General features: G+C 40.4%; 1 protein-coding gene across 1 annotated transcript in view; it reads left to right on the top strand.

The window, feature by feature from the left end:
• Positions 1–2,119: 2,119 nt before the first annotated feature.
• TRIM2 (tripartite motif containing 2) overlaps positions 2,120–14,851 on the top strand; it is a 94,548-nt gene continuing 81,816 nt past the window's right edge. The window contains exon 1 of the mRNA XM_061584589.1: positions 2,120–2,355. The gene's annotated coding sequence lies outside the window, so the exon portion shown is untranslated. The remainder of the gene's footprint in view (positions 2,356–14,851) is intronic.

Here is a 14,851-nt window from a genome sequence, read left to right as displayed (position 1 = left end):
GACAGGACCAACTAGACATTATTATGCAGATGCATACAAAATGCTCCTGGTGGGGGTGTTACCTTTTTAAAAAAAACAAAACAAAACTGAAAAGAAGTGTTAGGAGACTGAGATCTGGAACAGAAGAGCAGCAGGAGAGAGGTCGCACAACCCTTTTCTATCTTCCCACAGTTCCTTTTTTATATTTTCCCCCACATTAGGAAAACCATCTGGGAAGGTGGGTCTGGGTGATAAAATGATCCCCTGGGGAAGGGTTAAGCATCACCTTCCCTGCTGCCCTTCTATCCTGATCACATTCTCCCATGGCTGCTGTTCATTAAAACAACAACACAGGAGACTCTTCCACATATCTGGAGGTAAAATCCAGTTTAGCCCTCAGATTACACACATGCTCAATATGTGCTTTTTCTGTGAGAAATGAAGCACATAGGTTAATACAACATTCACAGCCTCTGCACCATGTACGCATTATGCTTCATGCAATACTCAAAATGTTAAAAGTAGCTGGACTTCGACTGCCCCAAATCCTGATATTTCCTTCTGATAGCTGAGGAAAGGTGCAGGACCTAGCTTTGAAGTCATACTGAAGAGGAAGGAGATACTGCTAGCTTTTCACACCTGTTATCTCCCTTAACTAATCTCCCTTGCTATTGCTTCTCCTCCCAATTGCTAGGTATGTGCAGCTTTCATCAGAAACTGCTTAGTAAATTATTAAATAGTTTACACAATGAGGCCTCTACCACTACATGGAGAGTCATACACCAACTTCTGTTAATTTTTGCACTAGAGAATAAAGCCCATTGTATTCTTAGAGCACAGTACTAACAGAAGTTGTGGGGGAGGGGGTGGCTGGGTTATATCTTTTGAATCAGACCACCTAGAAACTTAATTTAAATAAAAATGAAATCTAAGAGTCTGGAGAATAAGGTGACTCACTCGGAGACCTGGAGAGGACCCAAAAAATCCAGAGTCCTGGCAGGCCTAAGGTAGAACATAGCCACCATGGCTAGTAGCCATTGATAGCCTTGTCCTCCATGAATTTGCCTCATTCTCTCCATCTAGGTTGGTTGCCATCACTACTTCTTGTGGGAGCAAAGAAGAAGCACTTTTGTCTGTCCTAAATTTTCCAACATTCAAATTCACTGGGTGGCCCCACATTCTAGTATTATCAGAAAGGTCTATCCAATTTTTCTACTCCTGGCATAATTTTATATCTCTATCATGTGCCCACTTACATATCATTTTACAAACTCAAAGGCCCCATATATAACTTTTCCTCATAGGAGAGTTGAACATTTTGATTGTCCTTTTCTGAAACTTTTCCAGCTTTACAATGTCCTTTTTGGGGTGTTCTTCACAAACCTGGTATCCTTCAGATGTTTTGAACTACAACTCCCAGCATTCCTATACAGCATGTCTGGGCTGGCTGAGGCTGATGGGGGTTGTAGTCTAAAACAAGCAGACAGCACCAGTATGGAAAAGCTGTTATTAACATTTAGAATTTGTAAATCAGAAGGCATCCTGCAAATTAACCGTATAAATAGTCACTTCAGTGTTAAGCTCCTAGTGTGTAAAGAATACTTTTGCAATGGAATATTAAACTAGAAAATGAGATTTATTTCCTTTATAAAAGCATTTGGGAGAATGGGGGTGGATATGGGAAATATTTATTTCAAAAATTAAATCAGGGTGGCGGATATTGCTCTTAAACAGCATTCTGAGCACAATATTAGGCAGCCTTATGAATACTCAGAAAATGGTGCCATTTTGAAATTATCTTGAGAATGTGGATTTCAGCCAGTCTTTGAAGGATGAACTTAAATTGCTTCAGCCAGCCTGCCAAAACAACTGAGGTCAGTTTCTGTGCGTTTGTGTGTGTTTAAAAAAACACTGTTAGGATGTAAATGTCACATCCATTTAGGAGAAGACTCATAATCTGGGCCATATACATTATGTAAGGTTTCCATGGTAACAGTTTCTCTGAGGGAAAAAGCAGCTGTCTGCAGTTTCCAGAGAAACTACTCCCTGCTGAGACAGGTGCCTTGGAGGGAAGGGAATAGGAATGAGAAGTCTCACGTGACCCCTGCAGCATACATACACGGTACCAAATGCAACGGTGCATCCTCTCTGGTCTTATTTCTTCCCTTTTTCGTTGCAAGGAAATTGGGTCGGAAGTTTCAGTCACTTGAATCCTGTAGTGTAAATCGCTTGATCACAGTACCTTGGGCCTATATGGAGGTAGCTTTGTTGGTCCTGATTTGGAAATGCCACTCATCTCGAGCAAACTGAATCCAGGCACTTCAGCTTCTCACGTCCCGCATTTTAAGAATCACTTTGCATGGGACCATTTGACTGGTAAATGAAACCTCTTATTTTACTTCCTTTATCTGGAAGAGCCGGCAAGCAGGCATATGGATACAGAGGAAGGGATGGAGAGACTCCTCCTCTGGATTTTTTTTCCTAAAGGGACCGTGGTTGTTTTAAATTAATGTTGTATTAAGAAATATGGAGAGAATTGAGGCGCATCTGTGTGTGAATTTGGACCCCGATTAATCCAGGGAGCGATTTATTTTATTTTAAAATAATGACTGCAAGATATGTTAGCGTATCATTTAATTAAAAAAACCCATAGCACTGGTTTATGTCTAGTTCGAAGGAGGGAGCGGTGAATAGTGTGGCATTCATTGAAGGCTTAGTGCTGGCATAACCGCAGATTAACATGCTGGCTATTTCATCTTTTGCTGTCACCTCTTTTCCTCTTTATGGGGAAAGCAGCCCGACATGGTTATTAAATCTGGCAGCTGTGTTGTGCATGCACACGGGCAGCATCTAGAGCAGAGCAGATAGAAAATGAGTGGTTTTCCGATAACAGCCTTCTTTTTGCCGCTCCTGGGCTTGAAAGAAGGTTCAAAAGGCTCTTTCTCCTCTTTGTAATTACTAATCGGTGGATCACTGCACAAAGTGTCGCGAACAATTCCAAATGTAAGTATTCCTGGCTTTGCTTGTTTGCTGCTTTCAGGTTGCCAGTTAAGGGTAGGGTGGGTTTTTTGGTTCGTTTTTTTTTTCTCCCTTCAGTGTTCTAGCTGAAAGAGCAACAAGATGAAAGCCAAAGACCAAGTCAGACAGGAATGTTTCTTTGCAGTGCTGAACTGACTTTCAAATGAATGGCTGACAGAAGGGGGGGAGAGAAAGTTTGGTACCTAGAGAAGTAGCGTAGTCCTATTTTGCAGTGATTAGAGGCTGTGTGAGGTGAAATCTGAAATCTCAAGGTTTTTTTTTTACAATTTTTTAAAATAAATGCAAGGTCTAGAGAAGGGTAAGGAGCTACTTATTCCTTAAAATAAAATTTGTGTTAATCTGGAATCCCTGGTTAAATTTTAAAAAACAAATCCAAACCTGTGGTTGTAAAATTGTGTAGGATCTGGTTAGAAAAGCTAAAGCAGGGGTATTTAACCAGCATAAAAGTGAAAATAACAATGCCAAGAAAATGGTGAACAATACTTATTTTTTTAATAAAGACTTTTCAAATGTATAGAGTATGACCTTTCATTGCCTTTGAAGCATTAAATGCTGACTAATTAGGTTCAGGCTTTTCTCAGTGTTGGATATTTAACATTTCTCAACAAGGATTCTCTGTTTCTCTCTCTTTATAATTTGCATTTTATACCTAATCAAGTCATTTTTGTTTATATGTTCTTGGTTTTATTGTAAGGCTGCAGAAATGTGGAATTTTAGAGTACAACTCTCAAAATTGCATTATATTATGAACAAAACTTGCATACTTGAAAGTGGTGCAACTGTTATTATGCATATTCAAATCAGATAATTGCATGAGAAATGCCTGCCATTTCCAATTTGTCTGAGTTGTCATGTCCTGTTTGTTTATTTCCAGGATGTGTTATTTACTGGAGATTCAGACATGGTGCCCTAGTTCTCATCTATGTAGCAATTTTATTACTGCAGTTCTGTCACATGGTTATTACAGAAGGAAAGTGTGAAGTGACGAAAAGGCTGTTTATATTATGTCTCAATTTGGATGATCCTGTAAGTGTAAATCATGGCTTGGAAACTTGGGAATATGCTTTGGGCTCACATGCTCCCTTCTCTGCTCTTGTGTCCAGATTTCCTTCTTCATTTTCCAAGTTGCTATAATCATAGTTTGGGCAGCTGTGGTTAATGCTAACTTCCATAATGTAGTTTGCAAATGTACTTAAAATCATGGTGTGGACTGGTTAGCGCTAACTATAGTTTACTGAAATCTTATGTCATAGCAAATTGGTTATTATAAGCCCAGAAATGGAGGAGAGAAATTGTGTGGAAGAGGAATGAAAGAGTCCACGCTCTGTTCTGGATCACCAAAATTGAGCCTGTTCTGCTCTTTCAGGCAGAGGGATAAATGTTTTCCTGCTTTTGTTGCAGTGTAATTGGAATACCGTGTGTTTGTTCATATACATACTGCATCTAGTTTGCTGGAATGCAAAGAGATATTTTTATATCCAGATTTCCAGGCTTCAGTAAAGCTTGAACCTCTTATATGTATGTGTATATATATATATATGTATATATATATGTATATATATATGTATATGTATATGTATATATATATGTATATATATATATATGTATGTATATATGTATATATATGTATATATATGTATATATATATATATATATATATATATATATATATATATATATATATATATATATATATATATATATACATACATACTGTATTAGGTTCAAGCTTTACTGAAGCCTGGAAAGCTGTATATAAAAACATCTCTTTGCATTCCAGCAAACTAGATGCAGTTTAACTTTGGAAATACTCTGGCCCCCCTTTTTCCTGAAATAGCCACACCCTGTTTCACTGTGTATGAAAATGATCATATTTCATGAGAAGTGATGGGTTTCAACTTCCCCCAGGATGATTAGTCCATAAACCAACTGCAAAGACCAATGGTTTCAAGGACAACAGTCCATTGCAAAATTGTTAAATGTGATGCCATGGGCATCAAGGTAGGGGAGTGTGTGTGTGAGAGAGTGAGTATGTGTGAGTGAGTGTTTTCGGTTGAAAAGCATCTAATCCAGAATCATGTTGGATTAAATTCTCAAACGCAGAAATATGGTGGCAATTTTTAATTCAAAGGGATGTAGTGAATTTTTTTTGCATGGGATAGTTCTGAAAAATGGCTTAAAATTGAGATGTTTAAAAAAACAGGATTTTCTTTTCTCATGTCTGGATTTACTGATTCCAAATGCATGATGACTTGCACTGCCCTTTAGCTATGCCTCATATTATCTGTCTGGAAATAATGTTCTCTAATTTGGAAATCTGGTCCATAATTTGAAATGCACATTGGCTTGCTGTGATCACTTAATAGGGGGGAAATGGTACTTTGTACATGTACAGATGCAGTCTGTGGTTAGTATACTTGTTCCAAGCCTGATGTGTGGCATTTAAGCAAATTTCTAGCTCTTGAGTAATGGCTGCAAATTCATCCTAATAAAGCTTAAATTGCAGGTGAACAGCCCTTGGCTTCTCTTTCTTTCCAGCCTGGGGAGCTCCTTCTACCTTTCCCCTCTTCTCAGCTGATGTACCATCAACCCTTATCTGAGTGGTGGGGAAAAGATAGCTGGCCGCATGCTGTTAAGTAGTGTGGGGTCAGCAATCTTTCTGAATATCAGAAGCATCGTGGGAGGCTTTAACCTCTAATCCAGCCAAGATCATTGGGCAATGGTAGAAAGGATGAGTGAGAGAGGCGTGGGAAGATTGTGTATTTGTGGGGGGGGGGAGGATGTGGGCTGAGTATGTGTGTGAATGGCCCCACCTGCCACTAGAAATGGAAACAGGAATGGAAATTGCTGATGTTTGCTTATTCATTCCATGTCTAGCATGGAAATCAATCCAGTGAATACAGTCGGTATTCACTATTGTTGATACATTGGTTAGGGACTTTTCCAATTTGCACTGAAATAAATGGAGTGGAATAACTAGAGATGTGAAGGCCTGGGAAAAAAACAGAATTTTTTTGGGGGGGCAAACATTTCCCCCCAAGTTTTCTGGAGTTTTTTTTTCAAGCCTTCACATCTCTAGGAATAATACAATGATAATGCAATTATATAAGTTACATAATTCTGTAACTTACGTAATTTTACCACAATGGACAGCAAGATGAATAAACAGTTTCTGGTGGAAGGTGAACTGTAGTGAAATGGGAACAGTGCTGCATGTGACTCATACAGGGCAGAATGGAAAATGATACCTCCTTACATCCCTGCCCACTGCCTGAGCTGGCAATACCCACTAGCATGTGTACCTGAACACCCACCTACTGCTGCATTTTGCCCACTCCTTATTTAAATAAAGCTTAGTGAAAAGTGCTACAAAACCTGTGCCCTGAGATTCTCAAAAATGTATTTGAATGCATGAAATAACCCCACAAAAAATGCTTCTCAGTCACTTTGTTTCACATTTTGTCCCATGTATTGAGCCATTTGACTTAGCATTTGGACAAGGGCTGGCCTATGACATTTTGTTGCTTGAGGTGGAACAGTAAATAATATCCCTCAAGTCAAGGCACCTAGTGCCCAAGGACAGTCAAGTTGGGAACATAGGAAGTTGCCAAATACAGAATTGGAACATTAGTTTATCTAGCTCATTATTGTCAACACTGACTGATAGCGACTGCCCAGGTTTTCAAGTAGGAGTCTGTTCCATTCATTTCATTGGCGATCGCTCATGGCTGAGTAAGATTGTCTTCCAAGATAAGGTCTTTAACAGCCTCCCACAGTGAGGACATAGGTTTCCAGATGGAAGATGGTCATGATGAGGATTTGTTTGACGTGCTTTCTGCTTAGCTCGTTTGTCCCATTCGCCCTGTATTCGTGCTTCTTCGAAGTCCACAGCACCTTTGATAATAGCCGACCTCCATTTGGGACATTCATGGGCCAATACTTCCCAGTTGTCAATGTTCATATTACATTTTTTTAGATTTGCTTTAAGAACATCTTTAAACCTCTTTTGCTGTCCACCAATTTTCTGTTTTCCATCCTCAAGTTGGGAGTAAAGTAGCTGCTTTGGAAGATAATGATTAGGCATTCGAACAACATGGCCAGTCCAGTGAAGTTGATGCTGAAGGATCATTGTTTCAACACTGGTAGTTTTTGCTTCTTCCAAAATGCTAACGTTAGTCCGTCTGTCTTCCCAAGTAATTTGCAGAATCTTCCGGAGGCAGCGTTGGTGGAATCTTTCAAGAAGCTGGGAGTGGCGTTTATAAATTGTCCATGTTTCACAGGCATACAGTAAGGTCGGTAGTACAATGGCTTTGTAAATAAGCATTTTGGTCTCCCTGTGAATATCCCGATCCTTGAACACTCTACGCTTCATTTGGGAGAATGCGGCACTCACAGAGCTCAGACGATGTTGAATTTCAGCATCGATGTCAGCTTTTACAGAGAGATGGCTGCCGAGATAGGGGAAGTGATCAATGTTCTCCAACGTCACACCATTAAGCTGGATTGATGGTGCTACAGAGGGACTAGTTGGCACCTGTTGATGAAGCACTTTGGTTTTTTTAATATTAAGTGAGAGCCCAAGCTTTCCATATGCTTCTGTGAAGACATTTACGATAGTTTGAAGATCTTTCTCTGAATGTGCAGAGACCACATTATCATCGGCATATTAAAGTTCTGCAACAGAGGTTGACATTACCTTACTTTTTGCTTTCAGCCTACTGAGATTAAAAAGTTTTCCATCTGTTTGATATATGATTTCCACACCAGTAGGAAGTTTCCCCTCAATAAGGTGTAGAATGATAGCAATGAAGATAGCAAATAAGGTAGGAGCAATGATGCATCCATTTTACGCCTGATCCGACTCTGAATGGATAGCTCTGAAAGCCATTGTTGTCCAAAATTGTTGCTGTCATGTTGTCATGAAGGAGTTGCAAAATATTTACAAATTTATCAGGGCATCCAGTTTTCAGAAGGATGATCCAGAGAGCGGTTCAATTCACAGTGTCAAAGGCCTTAGTCAGATCTTGAACTTGGCACCTTTTGCATGGGAAAGACCTCTGTCTGAAACCCTAAGAGCTGCTGCCAGACCATGTTGACAATACTGAGCTAGATGACCAACTCGGTATAAAAATGTTCACCTGAATATATCCCTCCCTAGCAGTAAAAATACAATGGTAAATTAAATAACTAATAATTTGCTGGCCTTTCTTTATACTCTTGGGTATCTGTTGCATTCCATGCGTGCTCCAAATATCACAGAAGTGGTGGCCTCTTGTCCAACACAGAAGACATTCTGTAGGTGGCAGAACATCTGGACTTCTGTATTTTGTTTCAGCATTGTTCAAATGTAAATATATCTTTCATGGAAGAATATATTGCGGAATAGGCATGGAAGATGCTTGAGGAGTAGCCGGGGAATATATTGAGGAATGGGTACGGAAAATGCTATGTAAGAATGAATTGTGAAAACTGTAAAGTGCTAGGTGGCTATGGATTTGTGACAGTGCTTTAGCCTACAGATAAAGTATAAATTAGTAATTGGTTTTTGTCCTGGCAGTAAGTAATTAGTAAGCAAAAGGTAACCGTTGATACTTAAAACTGGTTAAGCACTTAATGAAACAATGCCCAATACGGATGAACATGAACATGTTGCTGATATAATATATTCTTGAATGGTAAGCAAATGTCTGCCTCTGGGTACAGCAAGCAGGTTCTTTTGAAGCAGAATTTGCTGTCTTATAGTTTCCAACTCTTCTTGCTTTTCTGCCGAGATGACCAGTGTCATTGGTTCCTAACAAACCCCGGTTGCAGTTTGAACATATATAAAAATATGTTTTTGAAAGTCAAGATGATGAAAAGGCTGTTTTTAAAGCAGCAGGGTGAAGCATGTAACATAGCTTTCTTGTGTAAGACATGCTGTGGACACCACTGTATGGGCCTCATCAGCCATGAAACACTGTACATAGGAATCATTAAGTAATGATGAAAAAAGAAGCAGTTATTAACAGTGTAATTATTGACATGCTGGTGGTAGTTTAGTTAGTGCTGTCCTTGACACTTGGGGCACAGAAAATAAATAATTGCCCCTGATTCATCATGTCAGCTTTGTTCTCCTTGAAAATATGAACAGAAAGAAATTGCACTGAGGCAATTTTTCAACTAAAATAACACATTAATTTCTGTATTTCTCTTGACCAAATACAGCCATTTTTGTTCTACCAGATCTAGCTATCTTTCGCTTGCTGTTTGTGTATTGTACAAATTCTAAGCCATCCAAATCTTCTATTAGGATTGCTTAGGTGAACACCTCTGAGAAAAATTTGAATGCAGAGTTTTGTTTTTTATCCTGCCCCCCATTCATGACACTTCCCAAAGGGCCCAAACCGTCCCCCCCCTTGTTTAAGCATTGGAAACAGGTGCTAGAGGAAGGGTCGTAGCTCCGTAGTACATCTGCTGTGCCTGCAGACAGTCCCATATTAAATTTGTTTTCCAAATAATATAAAGCAGTATGGAAATGACATAAATAAATAAATAAAATCTTTGGCCTCATCAGGTTGAGCAGAGTGATTCCTGCCTGAAACCCTGGAGAGCCACAACCAGTCAGTATAGATAATACTGAGTTGAAAGGATCAATGTCCTGACTTGGTATAAGGCAGCTTCCCGCGTTCCTGATGGGGTTGGAGAACTTTTGGCCCTCCACATGTTTTGGACAACAGTCCCCATAATCCTTGACCATTAGCCATGCTGGTTGGGGCTGATGGAAATTTTGGTCCAAAATACCTTGAGGGCCCTAGACTGGCAAAGTTATACCTTCCCCTCCTACAGGCCCAATCCAAATCAGGTTACATCCAGTGACAGCATTTAGGAGAAGAAAATTATGCGGGGGTGATCAAATCACAGATCTCCTATGTAACGTAGTTTGATGGATTTCTCCAGCTGAGTTACAGATGTTTTCACATACTCTGTGTCAATGGGGAAATTGGGACAGGCAAGTTATGTTCTTATGCGGATCTTTATTTCTCCTCATAGGTTCATTTTTAGAGGATCAACAGCCTTTCTTATACCTGATTATATGTAGATGATGAGGGAGAAGGCCTATCTAGAAAAGGAGATGATAGCTCATTTCACACATAACTATACGTCATGGATAATATAGCTCATTTGGTTTGAGTAGCATGTTATTGCACACTGCCTGATCACTCATGCATTGCTCCAGCCACCCACCTAGGCTGCTGGTATGCCATGAAGCCCTTGGCTGGATGTCCAAACCTGGGTTTATGCTTTGTTTTTCCTGGAGGGAAGAAAGCATGCTCACAAAGCCATGATTTGTTCTTGACTTGACTTGGCCAATAGATACTCATGCTGTTTGCCTTCTATATCTCTGAAGACTTCTGTAATTCAGCTGGGCAAGTCACCACACTAGATTTCATGTGGGAGATTCCTGCTTGGATCTTCCTGGTGCAGTTTTGTCTAAAGTCATGGAGCAAGGCCTGATTTGGAGTGAAGAAACTTGGAGTTTCCCTCCCAAAGAGGGTTCTGAGTAATAATAAAAAATATATTTTTAAATGAGTGCTATATGATGTCCTGTCCCCAGCTACCAGCAGCTGTTGACGTGGGAAGATAACTGCATAGGGTCTGAGAGGAGGAGGAAAAGCCTAGTTCTGTCCTCTTCCACAGCTTCAGTCCAAATTATTTGTCTCCTTCTCTCCACAGTTGCTTTAGGAGAAAGAAATGATGGGGGGGGGGATACAATCATGGCTCTCCTTGTACAAATAGCCCTCAGTTATTTCAGTTTATTTGTGTTTTCAAAGGGGCTTTTGAGATGTGTTTGCCAGTTTTGTTACTGTGTATGCAAAGAATATATGCAAACACATTATGATTGTTGGCTTGCATGCATCCAACAAACATGGCAGTAATAACATTTCAATTGAGGAGAAATTGATAAAGAACACAAATGGCACGTGGATGGTACCAGCCACTCCAGATAATATTTTACAAAACATTTACTGAATGGTTTTATTGTTGTGCTTAACAATTGCTGGTCCTTAGACATGCCAAGCACGGATACAGAATGCAGTCTCTTTTGCCACACTCTGTGTCCAGTTTTTTCCACGAACATTTACATTCAATCAGTGCTGAAACCATAATCAAGTGGAGCATCCACCAACAGACAGAATGAAATCCAGAATTAGAGCCCTGCCTCTAGATTTGGCATAATGGCCTTACATAAGGCAGAGAAGCAAAATCTGACAAAAGTTTCTGTGCTGGAAAGATGTTGTAGCACATTTCCACTATGGGGTACAGATAAAAAATTGAGGTTTCTGAGAAATTTATGGAACCTGCTTAGAGCTTCAAGACTCCTATCAGCACTGGAAATTTATAAGAATTGGGTATAGTGATAAAAGTACATCTGATCTGCACAATCCATACAGTGCACAGCCCAGCTATAAGATGCTTATTGAAATGTTTGTGTCCCATTAATTGAGTCCATCAAGTTACTTTGTGAAACTCTGATTTCAGACAGGGGTGGGAAATAGGGTTGTCAGATCAGAAGCATCCCAAACCCTGAGTTTTCAGAGGTCGGCCCTAGTGATGTCACGCGAGCAGGCCCTAGTGATGTCATTAAGCATGACACATTAAGCATCAACCACAGTTGCTTGGATCATACAATTAAAATAAAAATATTTCTCTGATTGGAAATTAAGATAGAAATCTTAGCTAAAAGATGGAGCCTGGGTAGGGAACATTTAATCTAGCCTACTTGCTTCTACCAAGAAGGGTTTAAGTGCCCTCAGACCAGGCCAGTCACCAGAAGGCCATTGTAGGAAGAAAGGAGTCTAGTTGTGGAGATGTTACATGGAAGCACTCAGGACTAATGAGCGATGTCCCGAAGGCTGCAATTTTAAACACACTAAGGGACTAAGCCCCATACAACTCAACAGGACTTACTTCTGAGTAGATACAGTTTGGATTGTGCTGTTGGTAAAGCTTGACTAGGGATCCTCTGCAAAGATATCCATATCCAAGCAGGGTTGGCAACCCCTTGCCTAGAATGCCCTGCCACTGCCTTTTAATGTGGCTGGTCAAAATCAGTTGGTCGTTGCAGAGCATTTTTAAAAAAATAAAAATAAAATAAAATCAGTATTAGTTTCCTACATAATAAAATCAGTGATACCTAAGTAAGCCTTGCCTAATTGCTTAAAAAAAGATTGGAGGGGGAGAAAAAGATTTACAGCACAAACACAATTAATTAACAGCACAATTCTAACCATGTCTACTTAAAAGTAAGCCCTATTAAATTCAATGGGGTTTACTCCAGGTATGTGGGATTAGCATTGCAGCTTTACTCCCAGAAAAGTGACTATTGGATTAAAGCTTCATATTGGGAAGGTTTTCAAAATGCTGCCCACTTCAACAGCCCAGGAAAATTTAAACCTGTTTGACTCCTGCACACAAGACAAAAAAAGACTGAAAGCTATACACTTACTCAATTTATGAGATTTTCACATAAGCAGGAAAAAAACACATTTTTTCTTGATTTGCAATGGGGTCTTGCTACTACCTGGAGGTCAACAAATCCCTTGTCAATCATACCCCTGACTTCAGTTATTGGCTTCAAACCTGAAAGGGTGGGGTTAGAGCAGCCAATTATGAGCTCATTTAACAGAATTTGCGGGGGAGGGGCTGACATTTTGGTGTATATCTCATGAACCAGACCACCTAGAAACTTAAATTTTTATTTTAAATGAAAGCTGAGAAACTATAGATTAAGGTGACTCGCCCAGAGACGGCCCCTGAAAACCAGAGTCTCCTGGTGAAAACCAGAGTCCTGACAACCCTAGAGGGGAACCTCCAGGCCTCTCTAGCTGGCCCTCAACTCTCCCGAGGCCACATCTCCTGTCCTCATGCAAAGTGGCTGGAATCTGTAAGTGAACTCTGATAATGCCTCCTGATTGTCTGAATGGAGGATAGAGAGGGGAGTGTGTAGAAACTCATCTGCTGTACAAAGATAAGCTTTTCATTGTGCCTCTGGCACCGTCCACCACTGGCATGTGGCCCTCAGGGGTTGCCCAGAAGGGAATGTGGCCCTTAGGCTGAAAAGATTCCTTACCTCTGCAGTAGCCAGTGATCTGTGGAATTGAAAGACCCACTTCTAGGACTGGTTGAAGCATTCACTCTTGGAGGTTAAGCTCCTATCCATGGTGTCATTTAGGTCTGAGGTTTGAGAATGTGTGTAACAATTACCATGTAAATAGTGTCACTAAAGAGGTATACAAAATAGTTACATTGCGTGCAGATATGGCTGTAAGCCTGGCTCACACTTAATACCATTCATGCAGTGGTATGCATGCATTATTTCCAAAACTTGGGTCTACATTTGGCTACCTGTATGAATATCTGAAGCAAGAATGAATATCTGAATCCAGGGCCGGCTCCAGGCATGCCGGGGCCCTTGGGCATCAGCTTGCCCTGGTCCCCCGGTGGGTGGGTGTGCGCACATGTGTGTGTGCACGTGCGCACTCTCCCCCATGCCCCCATGGCCCCCCTGTCTAGTCTTTACCATTGCCCTTAATGAAGATGGTGGCCATGGTTTCCCTAAGGGGAATGAACCCTCCGCCGCCATCTTTGTTGATGGCACATGTGCATGCTACGCACGCACATCTCTGCCATCAACTAAGATGGTGGCAGCGGCTTCAGTACCTTAGGGAAGCTGCGGCCGCCATCTTCATTAAGGGCAATGCTAAAAAGCCGGCTGACAGGTAAGTGGGGGGCGTGGGTGGGGGTGTGGGTCGCAGAAGGGGAGCGGAGGGCCCCTCAGGGGCTCCTGTAGCTCCGGGGCCCTTGGGCCAGTGCCCAACCTGGCCGCCCTTTAGAACCGACCCTGTCTGAAGCAAGTCTTATCACCATGGAATTTGCCATGCTTCTCCATTCATTCACTCCATTTTGGCTTCTAGAACCTTATTTCATAATGTACTCTGGAATTTTGCCTTGGGGGTGGGGGCAGGATCTCCCCAAATATTGCCCAGCAGAACATAGCTATTCTGCTCATTCTTATATGTTCCTCTAATGACACAGCTAAAAGTGTGTTCTGTAATTCTGGCATATTAGAACAGTGAGCCTAGTTAATTGTATTTGTATTTGTAATTGTATAAATGTAATCATGTGTGTACTAATAAATTAATGTAATTACAGGGAAATTACCAGCAGGTTTTTAGACTTAAGTTTAAAAATAAATAACAGGAATTATTTTAAAATAAAATACTTTAAAAAACCCTGTTATTTTCACTTTTCACTTATTCTTGCCTGAATCCATCCCTTTTTATAGCAGTAGCTGCTAGTTAAATATGAATGTTTTTAAAATAAAATCTCTGCAGAAATGCTGCTGAATTGGTTAATACTCCTTCATTTCTCAACTGTCCAAATTCTCGCCTCCCATTTGCAATATAAAACAGATAGATTGTATTAAAACATAAAAGATACAGCTTTACACATATAGGACTCTTCCATTTTGTATGGGATCTGGTCAGCCAGGGTTTCCAGTTGCCCAACACAATACTATACGAGTGCAGTGCCCTTTTTGCATTAACACCAAATGGGTGATCTGATGTGTGGGCAGCAGATGCATTGTCATGGGAGTATGCATGGCCTTTAGTTGCAGTTCAACTGCCGCCTCATGCGTTCAGTAAATGTAAGAGGACTGCTGCTGATTGTGTTTTTAACAGACGGATTTTTTTATAATACATTTGTTATTTTCTGATTCATATGTGTCAAACTTGTTATTAGTTTTGTTGTAGTTTTTTTAAAAAGTTAAGTGACATTGAAGTAGAAAATT

This window comes from Rhineura floridana, chromosome 9 (genome assembly GCF_030035675.1).
Source record: "Rhineura floridana isolate rRhiFlo1 chromosome 9, rRhiFlo1.hap2, whole genome shotgun sequence".
NCBI classification, from domain to species: domain Eukaryota; kingdom Metazoa; phylum Chordata; class Lepidosauria; order Squamata; family Rhineuridae; genus Rhineura; species Rhineura floridana.
The sequence above is the reverse complement of the archived record's forward strand: the minus strand, read 5'-3'. Positions and strand labels throughout refer to the sequence as shown.